The sequence below is a fragment of the Amblyomma mixtum genome, chromosome 3 (assembly GCF_055824585.1).
Source record: "Amblyomma mixtum isolate Tamu chromosome 3, ASM5582458v1, whole genome shotgun sequence".
Classification (NCBI taxonomy): domain Eukaryota; kingdom Metazoa; phylum Arthropoda; class Arachnida; order Ixodida; family Ixodidae; genus Amblyomma; species Amblyomma mixtum.
The window spans coordinates 386,193,399-386,210,254 of record NC_143014.1 but is presented as its reverse complement, the minus strand read 5'-3'; positions in this window follow the sequence as shown (position 1 = coordinate 386,210,254).

The following is a 16,856-nucleotide window of genomic DNA, read 5'->3' as shown; positions in this document are numbered from 1 at the left end:
CGATGATCGTCTGCCCCGAACTGCTTTTCCCACCTCCTTCTATACTGGCCAGCAGGAGTTTTTGTGCGCGTGTGCGGTTTTCCGCCCTGTGCCTTTGTTTTCGTGTTAGCATCGGGACGATGCTTCTTTATAGGGGGAGTTAGTGTCGCGAGTGGAAGAAAAAGACGAGGAGTGTTTGCCGCGCGCCGACGACGACGTTGCTGCTGGTGGACCTCCCTGTTTTTCTGTGTTCCCTGTCTTCAGCCGTTCTCGCCGCCGGCCTGTACGTCAAGCCGTGACAATACAACGGACATTGCAAAAGAAGTTTAGACACCGCATTCTCTACGATATCACACTGCACTTTCATTTGCTAATGACCCTTCGTTGTTTTTAATTGGACTACACGGCTTCTCGAAAGCGCTCACGATATACAGGCATTGTGAATCTTGTTTCTGCAAAATGTCACTTCAGAATGATGATTCTTCACTTAAACGGAGTGTAAACCCGAAATGTGTTCAAACCCTAGTGGCACTCGCTCTTATTAATGTGCTCTTCATTGTCTTTCTTCTATTGCTTCTTGCTTAGGTTTAGCGTATTATGATGCGTTAGTCATGCGCTCTCTCCATCGTCCCTTTTCCTGTCTTTGTTGACTTGAGTGTGTCGTGTATCTGACGTTTTTTTTTTCAAAACGTTAGCGCACAGTTCATATACGTAGGACATTGCTTGATAGCAATAAATACCATGTTGAAAAAAAACAACCTGTCTGGGCTATGTTTTTCATCAAAAGCATAAAGTCTGCCTGGCCCTTTTAGTTGTGTTGCCTTCTGTCATGGTAGTGCAGTGAAGCCACTAGCTGAGTTCTTTGTAAATAATCTGTATCTAGATTTTTATTTCCACAATGGTTGCAAGTATCATGTTAGAAAAAAAAGCCTGTCTGGCCTAGGGACACCGTGCCTTGCCCGCAACCGGCAGGTCAAGCGTTCGATTCAAGAAATATGGCCTCAAAATTTGCTTTCAGCGCAAGTGAATTGCTTTATATACTTAGACGTCCAATGGCATTCGAGTCTTGTATCCACCTTCTATTCATTAGTTTTGCATTATTTTATCACTTCTCACTCCACGGCTCCACGTGTTGACGTCAGCAACCTCTCGACTAATCCGGTTTTCAGCCTACACCGGTGACGACGCCAACTACTCGGAGTTCTACGCTGAATGGCACCCTTACCACTAAAGCGTTAAAAGCAGTTCCACGTTCTTCCAACATGTCAAACCTGAACCCAGCTAAAGAACGGTTATTTCGCACACAATAAAAATATCGAACGTCTTGACAAATGCCGTTTACTCTCCCGGCTAATATACAGGAAAGGCAAGCACGAAAAATTTTCAGTAACCTATCAGGCCTGGCAGAGCGAAATACTACCCGTCAAACACAAGGTTATCCGAAGTTGGTAATGCATAACGCACCAGATATATTAAATAAATCAAATAGTTACCGCCTGTACTGCGGTACGTAATCTCCTACAGTGGTACATGACATGTTTAACTATAATATCACTAAAGGTTAACTAATGGATCATATAGCCTCCAGAACGTCAAGCTGCTCCATTTGGCACAACGACACAGATGCAGCCTCATTGCTTTATTTCTTTTCCCTCCAAGACATTGTTTTGACCTACCTTATGCCGACTTGCTCATTTCAGGGACGTTGAATGCACTGTTTTTAACGAATGCAGACTATGGAATATTATGTATTCATATAGAGCCGTGATATATTTTGTCTAGTATTTATTTCACATTATTTTATTTATTTGACATTCACTTCTTTTGCGCAACTCTTTGCAAAAGTGATTATAAGACAGGTTTAATGCATTTATAAACAGGTTCTGCTTTACCTTTTCTATTGGGTTCCATTCTTCGTGATATTTATTATGTTAATTTGTATGCAATTCAGCCTCATCTATGCACTCTTGTTCTGCCATTCGCTAGTGAACTGGCCTTGTCAAGTGTTTCTTAAGCCGTTTTGCCACGGCATCCATCAGCATTGTGGAAGTTGAAAAAAGAAACTTTCAATTAGCAAAAGCAGTCGTTAAATGCATTCCTGGATTCAAACCGATAAAATAATAACATAGGGGCAAAGAGTTACTTCCAGAAGATACGCAGGGATAAATATTTTTTTTTTCATTGGACAGTGCCAAGAAATAACTATTCTGCCATGCCCGAAATTCCAGGCGAAGCCCAAAATCCCCAACTATTAACCACATTGACTTACAACTGTATTTTTGGTTTTGACTTGAAACATCTACCTGCAATCGAAATCACTATGCAATGATGTTGGAGTCAAGCCTCTAGACTTTCTTCTGTGCTGTATGAGTGACTTCGAAAGGCAGAAAAATTTCCATAGAGGACGAAATCCAAATTGTAATCTTTATTCCCATAAAAACAAAAAAGGAAAGCATTGCGCATGTGAAACACTTTTGAATGTGTTCAATCGCCATTTTAAGCGTATGGTGGATGTTCAACCTAAGATGTTCCGCAATTTTTAAAGCCGGCCTTTTTCAGTTGGAGTGGCCTTTACGGCTTAGCATTGTCACCGCTGTAGCCCGTCCGTATACAGCTAAATTGTGCTAACCAGCTTAACTGAACTTGACTAGTTAATTTCTTTAACTCTCTGTGCTAGTCTCTAATAATTGAAAGGCACGTAGTTCCCTTTAAATATTGTCCATATCAGTTTTTATAATTTCCAAAACTCAGTTACACACGGCCCAACAAATTTTGCTCACACCGCGCCAAAATACGTGCACTTTTGAATAGCCCGCAGGCAAAGCAACAGTGCAGTTCAAGTAACCCGCCGAAATAGCCAAAACTGGTTGGGACACTGCGCCAAAGGTAACGTTGTATTCGAAGGTCTAGATATTGATAGGATATTACTCATGGTGATCTGCACACCTCTCAACACAGAAGGATGCTAAAAGTAATAGTTGAAAAGTTCACTACTCACTATTAGTTCCCCAGTGCAGTAGTTTCTGTGTCTTGGGAGCATTTCGATGAGTTAATTTGAAATGCTTTGCCGAAAATGCGCTCTTCTAACTCTAAAAGCCTATGTTAAAACATTGCGGAACACCGTTGGTGAAGAAACCTGTATACCGTGTGCGAAGTTGTGATTCCAACCGTTAGTCCTCCACACGCGCCCTCAGTGACCCCGGCGCTCCTGAACTTGCTCAGGCTTAGTCTGAACAAGTTATTTTGGAAACCACAAGATTCCTGTGCACTGAAAGTGAGCCCAGCGCTGCCCTTAACTGATGACATTCCATTTGACACCCTTATCCCGGGAACCCTTCCCAGACAGCTGCCAAACGAAAGCGCAGTTCCACTTCTTCGCGTGGCTCCTCTTTTGTCACAGCCACAGTGAAATACACATCCCTAGTGTGCCACACAGTGACCTCGGCCGACCACCTGGGGTCTTTAACGTGCGCTGACTTCGCAAAGTACACGGGCCTCTAGAATTTCGCCTCCATCGAAATTCGGCCGCCGCGGGCCGGGATCAAACCCGCCTCTTTCGGGTCAGCAGCCCGAAAGACGCAGTTTCGATCCCGGCCGCGCCTTCCGGGCTACTGACCCGAAAGAAGCGGGTTCAACAGAAGGCTTGTTGCTTATGATGTGAATGCATGACACCGATACTCTACACCTGCTAGACGATAAGGCGGCAACCAAACACGTGCGAAACGAAAAAAAAAACGTTCCGCAGGATTTAAGCAATATATATTTCACGTTTCTTTTTAGGGCCGCCAGATATTCAGTCCCTATCAATGCGACTGGCATGACCAAACAAGTAAATGAAATTCCGATTGGAAAGCGTTAACCACGTATCTCGCGGCGTCAAAAAGGTAATTCGCTCTAAAACAAACCCGTAATGGCAGAACAGCCTCTTCACCACTTACGCACACCTTATAACGGCTTTTTGAGCTTTTATGCTTGGTGACAGCAACAGTACATGTTTTTTTTTTCAAACATTCATTCGTGTGAGTATCATAAAATGACAAAAGTATTCCAAAATTTAATGAAAATAGTCACCCGTCGACGCACTATGTCCGCTCACGCCGCGATTACAGATCACCATATCGCTGTTTCAAAAAATAGCTGTACGACGCCGCCATCATCGCTGGAATAACCGGGCCTTGTTTCTTATAGAAGCAGGTGCCTCAGCGGAATGTGGACGGTGCGGTTAAACTGCGTTCCATAGCATGTCAGCCACAGGGCTGACACGCATGTCACCCACAGGCTGTCACCCACCCGGGGCATAAGGCAAGGATGCCCTCTCTCCCCAACATTCTTCGTGTTATGCCTGGATCCACTCATCCGGCACATTAACGACAGCCCATCCATACGCGGCTTCCCTCTGCCTGGCCAGGGCCAAATCAAGGTATCGGCCTACGCCGATGACGTGTCGCTTTTCCTCAAGGACGCGGATAGCTACGCCGATTTTTCGCGGCTGTTTCTCGAGTATGGCGAGATATCGCGGGCCCTATTGAACAGGCAAAGCAAGGCACTAAGGTTTGGCACCTTCACACCGAACCTTGCGGGCGGGGTGGAGTGGGTGCAGGGAGTGAAAGTCCTGGGAGTAGTATTCCTCGCCAGCGGAGAAGTAGCCCGCGAAACCTGGACAAACCTCCGCACGAACGCTGAGAAACGCCTCTCGGTGGCGTCAACTTTCCGCCTTTCAATGGCAGAGCGCTGCTATATAGTTAAGTCCACAATCCTAGCCGCATGTTTTTTTGTCGCCCGCGTCGCAAACCCACCGCGCACGTTTGCTCGCAGGCTAACCTCGGCCTGTGGCTCTTTCGTTTCGGCGGGCAAAACCGAACTTGTGTCACGAATGTTCATGCGCCTTCCATCGTACATGGGTGGGTTTGGTATACCTTGTATCCGCACCATGTGCAATGTGCTCGCCTTGCGACGAGTACGAGATCTTGTACGCCACCCAGACTATCCCGGGAGAACACTCGTCACATACTTTCTGGGTACAGCGCGTAACGTGTTTTTTACACAACACGTGGTTGGCCCTACAGCCGAGCAGCCGCCGGCATTTTTCGTTAATGTGCATCGTACACTGGCGTCGTTGACTGCCAGCGTGCCCGATCTGGATGATGTTGAAACCCCGCCCTCCAGGATGTGTGAAGCACTAACGGTCGCTGCGCTGATCCGCGAACAACTCCAGAAAACGAGACGGGCACGCTGGCGCCAACTGACCTCAGCTGCGCTTCCTACAGATGTCAGGGACTTCGGCTGGCTGCGAGGCTGGCGGGTCCTGCCCACAAGAGACCGCCTTGCGGCGTGGGGCGTGGCGCCCTCCGCCCGATGCCCGCAGTGCGGTCTCCTTGAAACTTTGCAGCACGCAATGTTTGAGTGTGTAGTTGCGCGCACCTTTTGGACATTAGTGTCACGCATGTTTTTAACCCGCCTGGAAGCGCGCACTAGTTCTCCCGAAGTGTTTCAAAATATGCTCTTGTGTGTTGGCATGTTCGTTTTGTGGCGGCAGCGTGGAGTGGCATCCTTAAATGGGCGTCCGCAAAGAACAATGTTCCCAATGTTGCAGCGCCTCCGCACGCGCCTCTTTGAACGAGCATGCGTGGACGCTCTGTCAATGAGCGAGGCTGAGTTCTTGCGCAAATGGTCTACATACTTTATCGTCCTGCGCGGCGGTCGAGTATCGGCTTTCTTACTGCATTACTGACGTGCTCAGTGCTGCGTCACTGCGCATGTGCTTGACTCATCAGAGCATTAAGTTCATCCGTTTTGTTTTGTATTTTCTATGTCAACACAGAACAAAATAAACTTCTCTTTCTACCCATAGGGCTGTACTCATCAGCGGCAAGGTCTACTCGTTCGACAGTTACCACGCGCCATGGAACTTGCTCCACGTCTTCATCTTCGACCCGGCGTCGCGCGGGTGGTATATGGTGCAGACGCAACTTCCCGACGGCGGGCCGATTAACATTTCCCGCCACACAGTTGTAGCGTATGGCCACTGCGCGTATCTGTGGGGCGGCCCGCACAGCTGGCCATCCCCCAGTGTCCTTTACCGCTTCGACACAACCACCATGACATGCAGCCGCCCGGAGGTGGCCGGTGAGGTGCCATCACCGATTTGCGCCAACACAGCTTGTGTTGTGCGTCACCGCAAATATATCTTAAGTGACTGGGATACTTCGCCATATATTCGGGTCCTTGACTTGGATACCCTGCAGTGGAATCGTGTCCCCACCAGCGGAGAAGCGCCCGTTCGGCGTGCGTTCCACACTGCGTCTGCTATCGGGACCCGCATGTATGTGTTTGGACGCAGCCTAGCAAACCATGTCCACCCAACTCGCGTAGACAACTCGTTATACTACCTACAGACGACCACCTCTTCATGGGTACGCCCACAAGTACAAGGAGTTCCCCCTGTGTGTCGGCGAGGTCATTCAGCCTTCGTGTACAACGAAGAACTGTACATTTTCGGAGGGTACAGCGATTTGCTGCAGACCTATTTGCAGATATACACAAGTACGACCCCGTGACGTCGCGTTGGACCGAAGTGAAGCCATGTGGCTCACCACCTTCTCCAAGGTACAGGCATGGCTGCTCAGTGATGGGTGAACGAGTGTTTATCGTCGGCGGCGTTGGGCCGGCACCCAACCAGGATGAGGGGCAAGTTGCTGATGAGCGACGGGCGCTGACCGATCTCCACGTGTTGCACTTGGCACGGAGACTGAAGAACATGTGCTTACTTGCAGTAATTGATGCACGGCTGGATCTACGCCACTTGACGAGCTTCATTAAAGAAATGGTGTACGCCATCACTTCTTGGTAGATGCGGCATCTCAAGGAAACTGAGTGCCTTCGGCGAAGCCAGCCTTGTGGTACGGTGATGATGGAACTTCGGCGCCAGTACTTGACGCAGTAATAAACTCTTCTTTTAAACGCAAAGAACGCCTTGCTTCTGTGCTCGATGTTCGCGCAAGCAAGAAAGTCGCTAGTATTTTGTTTATATTCATGTCGCCCGGGGCCGCCACTTTTTCTTAAAAAACAAAGGGAACAAATTTTCTGAACGAAGAATTATTCACTCCAGCCCGGTGGTTTCTTCAAACGAGTCGCATTACCGTCACTTCGGCATGAAGCTGGTGTTCAATTCTAGTTCTACCGCGCAGCACCTGCTGGTCATGCTTTTAAAAGCAGATGGTAGATAGAGATATGTGGCGGTAGGCGTCGATTTCAGCTCTTATCCGGAAACAACTTGCGTGTTTCGCGATGTCTTCAGAAAGCCAAACAGTTGTCACTTCTTTAAGCTTGTCTGCCCTCACTTTTACGCTGCTTTAAAGGTTCACTGATTTTATAGCCTGATAATTATGGTCCTATTTTCCCTAAGTACAGTCTAATTTCGATCTGGTAGCATCCGATCGGTATATATGACGTGAACCTGAACCGATAGAATTCGTCAATGATTGTGTAACTGATCGTATCAGGTTCGGATCGTTTTCAAGGCAAACGACAGCATGCTGCACTGTATTTGAAGGTTCCCGACAGCTTATTTACACTGATGCGAGAGCGCTCCAGTGCACTGCGCACACCAGATACATTCTCGACAAGCCATCCCACGATGGCTGGTGTGCAATGTTCGGAAAATGTGTCTGTGACCCCAGCTTGAATAGACAAGGCAGCTTTGTGCCATGGCGCTCTTCAGCCACAGATGACCTAGCGGCATAAATATTCATCAGGATCGACAGTAAAGGCGAAGATGAGAGAATAAAATGTTAGAGCCTACGTGAATGGCCGAATTAGAAACGACGATCAACCGGAGTAAAGGAGACGATGGGGGACTGAACACTATATGACTTGTGAAAATGGAAGCAAGCATGATGGGAAGGTAAAAACATAAACGTGCTTCCTGGCTGCCTAATGGTGATGTTCGCATTTCTTTGTGACATCAGCAGCCCGTCTATGAAGGATTTCGCAGACTCTGCGCTTGTGTTCGCAATCTTACGTGCGCCGCAAATCTTGTGTGTGCGCTGGGCCTACAGTTCCTTGGTTTCTCAAGCAATCACAGAAGGCGTTTGCTGTCAAGGGATTAAATATTCCTAGCGCTTCGCGCCACAACATCGCAGGATGAACTAGGCTGTAGCGAAGAAAAACGTGTCTGGGTGACACACACACCTGCGCCACACAATGCACAGCGCCCTCTCCGCCCTCCTAGTGTCCACCTTTTCGCTCCGCAAGCCTTTTTACAGCCTTTCTCTCTCTCTCTCTTCTTCGTGTAACCCAAGAAAGAGTTGCTACATCGTCTTACCATCAAACTGTGTCATAAAAGCTATCACACTAAAACCAAGACAGACTTGAAAAAAAGCAAAACAACGCTTACGAGATCTGTTCTTTCCTAGTGCTTGCCGTTAGCAGCAAGGAAAAACTAACACTCGGCTTCATTTCTGAGAGGAGTGATCACCACTGCACGAAGTGAACTGCGCGGCTAAACCGGGTTCCAGAAGCCGCCACCGGAATGGCTGTCACCATCAAAGGGAAGGTTTACTCGTCCGGCCTGCTCTCCAACGGCCATGAATACAGGAATGAAATCCTACGCAGCCGATTCGGCGTATACATCTTCCACCCCACAACGTACAGATGGTGTATGCCGCTGATTAAGTTGCACCTCGACGACGATCCCCTTAACTTTGTCGTTCACTGCGTTGTCGCCTACGACCACTGCGCTTACATGTGGGGGATCCTATCGGGCATAAGGTCGCGGATTGTCGGCATATATACCGGTTCGATACCCTCGCTATGACATGGAGCCGCCTGGAGAATCTGCGGCCAAGTTCCGACACTGAGCATCTTCTCTGCTTGCGTTGTGGGTGAACGGATGTACAGTGTTTGATTTCTTGGACCCGGAATCCTCACACCGTGCATATTATCTTGACCTGCAGAGCCTGACGTGGCATCGCGTTCCGACCAGTGCAGAGGCCCCGGCTAGCCGCTGCTTCTACACGGCGTCCGGGGTCGGAAACCGAATGTATGTTTCAGGTGGCTTGGCGTTCAACATAAAGATCAACGACCGGTACGATAATTCCTTGCATTATCTGGAAACCACCACCTCGATGTGGGTTCACCCAAGAGGGGAAGGCGTGCGCCCCAAAGGTCGCAAACGTCACTGTGCCTTCGTGTATGAAGAGCTGTACATCTTTGGTGGTGCGACGGACAGCTGGGTGCCTGCTGTGCAGACATGCATGAGTATGACATCCAGAAGACCTGTTGGATCGAAGTGACGCCACGTGTGTGGAGCCCGTCTGCTAGGCGCTCGGCCGGCTGCAGCGTGATGGGAGAAAGGATGTTAGTTTTCCGTGGCAACCATTTGAACAGAGAACAAAACGGCGTTTCTGAAGATGAAAAGCCGGTAACTGACCTGCACGTGTTGCACTAAGCACCTAGGCTGCAGAACTTGTGTCTCTCTGCTGTCATCGACGCAGGTCTGGACGTAGGCGGATTACCGGCAGCTATTAGTAACGAGATCAACGCTATCTCTTCTGGCTCATCATAGACAGCGGACTCGTGCAGCACTTCGAACGAATGGCGCGCCTTCAATGGAGCCACAGACACTGGTGCGGTGACCACAATAATGATATAAATGCTTCTAGTTGAGTAGGACATTCTTTGTTTCTGAGAAATGGTCTAAAAACTGAGCCACCGCGGCAGGCAAGCAACGGCGTCTTACCGCATAGGAGCGCCCTGCTCTGTCAGCGCTCCGTCCTCGGCAGCCAGTAGAACCATGACTGTGGTCCGCAGCTCTTGTGCGTATTCAGCGAGACCATTGAACGCTTTGCAGAACGCGGATGTGTCAATAGCGGGGCAGTGGTTGGCGGGTCGCTGCGGCGTCGTGGGAAACCAACGGGATGACGAACTCGCCACCCCGCAGACCAGCTGCCTCCCAACGACACCTCGTTCGAGTTTGGGGACCAGCGTGCGGTGATTCGCGGTCAACTAACACTGGCAGAACTGCGCTTCGCACATTGAGAGCGCGGTTTCATCGCCAGCGCACGCGTTTAGAGTAGGAGCGCGCGTCTTTCTTGCGTGCCCCGTGGAAAGGCAGGTGCCCCACGGACATTCTACGAGCTACGCAGGCCTCGATTGTGGTACCGCGTAGCTCGCCGTAGCTCGTAAAATGTGGCAGAGTTTTAACGTGCCTCAACCGAGTAGTCGTGCGAAATCATTTGCTTAGCCTGGTTGACTCATGGTTATGTTTTGCTCGGTCGTTGGCACCTCTGGCTATAATAAACTTAGGTTAAGTGCCTATGAGGTTAAGCTGGTCTGTCTGCCCGCGCCGCAGGTGAAAGTCGAAGACGACATTGTGCAATGCGCAGCGCGAGGTTTTGTAGCAGTTAAACACGAGGAGTGATCGCCTACGGTGATAGCATATAGTGCCCTCGTGCAGTGACGAGAGAAGCTCATTTGTTCTCGCCACCAAGGGTTCGAAACCCAGTCACGGCAATTTTTATTTTATTTCTGCAGGGGCTGAGCTATGCTCGGCTTTGTCAAGGTCACCTTCAAGGTCGAATTTAACGCAAACTCGGTGAGCTATTTATACATTCTGAAAAAATTTGCGCAGAAAAAACGAGGACAAAGCAAGACAGATATGAACGAGCGCTAACTAACAACTGAAGATTTATCCCGAAACACAAGCACATATAAATAGGAAAAACAAAACGAATCATACCAATCTGACATCAAGAACATCATATGTCACCCCCTGTGTACCTCAGTGATTTAGCCAAAAATCGAAACTCCCTATCAGAGAAGCGGACGGAAGTCTGGCTGATGCATTTATCTCCGCTGATACGCATATGAAACGCCTCCATGAGTTCCCGCACAAGTTGGTCCGTATGCCTGAACAGAATTGTTGCTTGGTCAAAGAGCGGTTTACACTGCAGCTTCTTATCAGCGGCATTACAAGTGCGGCAATGTTTTGGGAGGTTGTCAAGGAAATCTCCCCTGAGTAATCTTCGGTGTACACCTGATCGTTCGTTGACACATCGCCCTGTAGGCAGATGTACATCGAACCACAGGATAGCGGCAGCTTAAACACAACTCCCCTGGCACAGGGAACGAACGGAGCTGTGTGCTTGATACTACACTCATTTTTTCTTCCTTTCCTTCTGCCGCCTCCTTCCTTCCGGCTGCTCACCTAAGAACAGATTGAAGCCAACTTTATAGGGGCGGAAAACACATCAGAAATGTTGTAACGTCCGGCTAGGTTCTTCAGCCCATGCGCCAACCTGTGCACGTACGGTATAACGGCGACCCTTCGCCGGTCTGTTTCCCGGCGTTTGGGCCTCGAACGTGCGTTGATCCACCTTGACAACCTCCCGCAGGCTTCCACGATTGTTTCCGGAGGGTACGCACTCTGTCTCAGCCTTTCCAACTGAAATGCAACACTTTCGTTCATGACATGTGGTCACGACTTGAAGACGGCCGCCTTAAGACAGGAAGTGGATATCCCAATTTTTACCACTTTGGAGTGGCCAGATGAGTAATCAAGCAAAGATTTCTTGGCCCTGGGATGGTATGCCCAACATACGTGTTTGGGGCGAAAATGCAATGACAGGTCTAGGAAGCTAGTTACACTTCGCGAAGTAATGCTTTCACAATAAAACTTTGACGCACAGAAAAGATGAGACGAAAACGCATTTTTGTGGTAATATTGTAGTCATGTCAGATCTGCTAGCGCAACTTCATGCGCTGATGAAACGTATGTCCTCAGGTCACATTTCCTCAGGAGTGGTGTCGATACAAGTTGTAACCCGTTTAATTTGTGCAGCCGGCCCGCCGCGGTGGCTCAGCGGTTATGGTGCTCGGCTGCTGACCCGAAAGACGCGGGTTCGATCCCAGCCGCGGCGGCCGAATTTCTTTGGAGGCGAAATTCTAGAGGCCCGTGTGCTGTGTGATGTCAGTGCACGTTAAAGAACCCCAGGTGGTCGAAATTTCCGGAGCCCTCCACTACGGCGTCTCTCATAGCCTTACTTGCTTTGGGACCTTAAACCCCATAAACCAAACCAAACCTAATTTGTGCAGCCATATCTGGAAAGCAAAGCAGATGAAAGATTTACTGATCCGGTTCCGTATGCACGATGATTCTATTGACTTTGTCTCTCCGGATATCGGGACTATGCGGCACATTGTACCATGGCACTGAATCTTTCAATTGTTTTATGCACAGCCCTGTTTTTAAGGCGAGAGAAAAGGTGTCAGTATTTTGTGTAAACATGAGAAAACTAAGAAAAGTTGTCTGAATCGAGATGACACTAGATTCTTTTGATTACAGGTTTCACTTTGTGGGAATCCTGGCTTTCCGCCGTCGCCTTTGCGCGGCTGTGCCGGCCGCCCGCGTTGTTTCTCCTCTTTCCCTTGCTCCCGCCTCAGGCGGTGGAGAGGCGGCTGGGTGACTAATCACTGTCATTTAGCCACAGCTCCGCCCCGGCTCCCCAAGGGCCTTTGCCATTGGCGCCTTTTGGCGGGAATCCGGGACCCGTTTTGGCGGCCGCGCATCCCGCGACCGTCCGAGCGGGGCCCAGAGAGAGAGATCCCTCCGAGACAGCGTAAGGTGCGTACGTTACTGTTTGTCCGTGCCGGCCTTTGCCGTTCGGACCAGTGCTTACTCGAGCTCGCCCGCACGTGTCCTCTGACCTGCAGCGGCTCGAGCCTGTCCAGCGGGGTCCAGCGACCTCCGACAGGCGTACCTTGTGTTGATTGCCCACTCTCTCTCGCAACCGGCCCAACGGTCGACACGAGAGAGAGATCACAGCACTGCCGCGGGGACACTCTCCTGCAGCGGCGTGTTAGCGGCGCGTATTGCTCTAGTCGCTTCGTGCGCGCAGCGGAGCCTTGCTCCTCGCGCGCCCCCGGGACGGGGTGACTGTTGAGTGTGTGTGTATCTGCTGGAGGACGACGTGAATAAACGTCTCCTTTGTGAACTTGGAGGCCTATTTCTTTGCGGCGAATCGCTCTCCTCCCAGCGGAGGTTGAGTGCGCCGCATCGGTGTCCCAGTGGTGTGTGGTGACGGCTGATCGGGGCCCTTGGCTCGCGCGAAGCTCGAACCCGCGGTGGGTGGTGGCCTGTGTCCACTTAGGAACCCACAACTGGCGCCCAACGTGGGGCGTCATTGGCGCTTACGCCTTTGATGACAGATTAGCCGAGCAGGTCGCCTTGCCGATCACGCTTGCGCACCATGTCTACCCCCAGCGGGGCACTCGGTAGCTACATCTCGGCTCCCTACGGAGTTGTAGCGTCGTTTGATCCGCTGGCTGCTGTTCCTTCGAATAGCCAGACACCGTGGTTGGCCGCGGCCCCCGTTGGGGTTTACGGCGCCACAACCCAAAATGTCGACCACGCGGCTCCCATTGGAGCTGTATCGGAAGCACCCTGCGGTGCATCCGCTGGTCACATGCCTCAGCTGTGCACGCTTTCCGCCCAGTGCGAAAGCAGTTCGTGTCACGCTGCCGCAACCGGCAGTTTCGAACGGCAGCAGCCGTGCCCCGCGAGCAGTCAATTCTGCTCTGGGAACGGCGAGGCGCTGGCCCGGTTCCCTGCGGAAACCGCGCCGCTCATCGAATTAGGAGCCTTGCCTCCCTCGTTCGTGCAGCCCGCCCAAGCCTCCACTGAGGCCGGGGCGCAGGCGCTGCTAGCCAGTGCTGCCCAGATGATCCAGTCGCTGTCAGGGGCTGTTGGGACACTTTTGGCCACGCCGAAGTTGTCTCACCCCGCGGTCAAGTTGCCCATGCCAACATACCGCGGATATGATGACCTACTCAGTGCCCGGGATTTCCTTGAGTCCCTCACCCATTATCAGAGAACTATGGGTCTCACTGAGCAGGTGGTGCTTGCACACATCATTCCCGCAGCGCTGTCTGACACGGCAGCTCGGTGGCATCGGCTTTTCGGCCACCGGGCAGCGACTCTCGAGGAGTTCCGTGCAGCATTCCTGCGCGAATTCCTGCCCGCTGACTACGAGCGTAGGATGCGGCGAGAGCTGGAGCTCCGTACTCAGGCTCCGGATGAGTCGCTGCAAGAGTATGTTCGTGCGATGGAAGACCTTTTCTCAATCGCCGAGCCCAGAGCCTCGAACGAGGAGCGTGTCGAAAGGACGATCAGGCAGGCACATCCGACCTTTTCGGCTTACCTGCGCGGCGGCCGATTCCGAGATTTGGAGGAGCTGGCCGCCGAGGCAAAGCGCATTCAAGGCGACATTCTCGCCGCGCGCGCCTATCGTCCGCCACCGCCGGCAAGCGAGGCCCTTGAGCCACGCTGTGCATGGAGAGGGGCCTTGCCCTTACCCAACCGGCGACCACCCGCACAACCTGCCTTTGCAGCTGTTAGCGGGCAAAACGAGTCATGGGAGTTGAGCGACAGAGCTCTCGATCCCTACTCGTACGGGAGACGGGCAGCCTGCGCTGCACCGTTTTCTGAAGCGCGTGCTGAGGGGCGCCAAGCGCTCCAACGCACAGCGGAGGGGGAAACCCGACTCGGCCGACCCTTTGGTCGTGCAGCGGGCGGACCCAGGCAGGGAGAGGCGCAATTGTCCCGCGACCAAGCTCGCGGCGGTGTGCGCTGTTTCCGCTGCCAAGAGAGGGGCCACTTAGCAAGAGAATGCACCGTAGCCAGGCCTCCTGCGAGGCAGGGAAACGGCGGCGGGGGTCGGTCGTAAAGGGACCACCGGCCCAATCTCTGCTAATTCCCTCTGCGTACAGAGCAAGCTGCCTTGCTAATGCGCACGCGCCGTTTATTCCGGTTACCATTGCTGGCCGCGAATTTTCGGCTTTACTGGATACGGGAGCCAGCGCTTCCTTGTTCGGTGAAGAGGTGTTGTCCCACTTGCAAAAGCACTCTGTGCGCTTGCGGGACTGCCGTACGGCATTCAACCTTGCGAAAGGCGTAGCCCATTCGGCTGGCGCCGCGAGGCTGACTGTCAGGTGGGGAGAGCGGACGAGACGCACGCGTTTCATCCATCTCCCAGGGCTCAGTGTGCCCATGATTCTCGGACGGGACTTTCTCCTGAAAACCGAGATCGTGGTGGACATTGCGAATGGCGGCTATCGCGACGGACCATTTTCCCAGCTTAAGCCGTTCATTAGCCCACCGGCGTCAGTATCTGCCTGCGCAGTGAAGGCGTTCGGAGAGTGCCACGCTCAGCGGACAGGGCCACGCCCTTGTGTCGAGCGTTCCGTCGTTCAGCCTCCCCTTTGGGACCGAGCGGCGCGGCACGACCAGGCACCACATCCGCTGGCCGCCTGTGCGGTAACATTGGATGACACACAGAAGGCTGGTTTGACAGCGCTATTGCGTCAGTACGATGAGCTCTTCACGGATCAACCTGGCTGTACCACTTTAGTGAGCCACAAGATCCACACTGGAGACGCGCTTCCTTTGAAGTGCAACCCTAGAGCCGTCAGCCTTGCGAAAAGGCAGGTGATTGATGGGTTGCTGGATGAGATGCTGTCGGCGGACATTATCCGCCGCTCGTCCAGCGCCTGGGCGTCTCCGGTGGTGTTGGTGCCTAAGAAAGATGGCAGCCACCGTTTGTGTGTGGATTATCGCCGTCTGAATGCGCTGACTCGCAAGGATGCCTATCCGCTCCCGACGATCAGCTCAATCGTAGGAAACCTGGGCAGCGCGCGGTACTTTTCCACGCTAGATGCCTCCAAAGGTTACCTACAGGTCCAGATGGCTGACACTGACCGGTCTAAGACCGCGTTCACGTGTCACAGAGGGCTGTTTGAGTTCACTCGTATGCCCTTTGGTCTCTGCAATGGTCCTGTGACTTTTCAGAGGCTCATGGACCGCGTCCTGGGGGAAGCGAAATGGTCCCACGCCATGTGCTACCTGGACGATATCGTGATTTATTCACGAACCTTCGATGAGCACTTAGGCCACATTGCCGACGTGCTCGAGAGGGTACGGGCTGCTGGGATGACTTTGAATCCTGCGAAAGCCCAAATAGCGCGGACCCGGGTTCAGTTACTAGGGTTCACGCTGGGCGAGGGCTCCATTGAGCCTGATGCGGAGAAACTTCGAGCCATACTCGAATTTCCCGCGCCCAAGGACGTACGCGGCCTCCGCCGCTTTCTGGGAATGGCCAATTTTTATCGGTCGTTCATCCCGTCCTGTGCTCGCGTGCAGGCACCCTTGACCAAGCTCTTGGGAAAGACTGCAGCGTGGCGATGGGGGCCCGAGCAAGAGCGATCCTTTCGCCTCCTGTCTAGTGCCATTGCCGAGACAGCGCAGCTCAGGCTACCCGACCTGACCAGGCAGTTCGTAGTCCAGACTGACGCGAGCGATCTGGGTTTAGGAGCAGTTCTCCTACAGGAATTCGATGGCGTGCTGCAACCGCTGGCCTTTGCCAGCCGCTCCTTGCTGCCCTCGGAGAGGAATTATTCCGTGACCGAGAAGGAGTGCCTCGCCATCGTGTTTGCACTGCGCAAATTTGACGTCTACCTTGATGGAACGCAATTCGTGGTGCAGACAGACCACAGTGCGCTCAGTTGGCTGATGCGGCTCCGCGAGCCTGCGGGTCGGCTGGCGCGCTGGGCTCTCCTGATACAGCATTACGACTTTTCCGTGCAGTATCGAAAGGGGAGCACAAACGTGGTAGCTGACGCGCTATCCCGTGCCCCACTCGCCAGCGGCGCCTTGACGCCTGTAGGCGGAGGGGGCGAAACAGCGGACGAGCCGCCGGGCGGCGAGGAGGGAGAGCCCGCGAACGGGTTAACCCATTCCGCTAACCAGGCAAGCAGCCCTTCGCAAAGAGGACCAGAGGCGAAGCTCTTCGTGAGCGCCTCGAAGTTGCCGACGCGAACGGAAA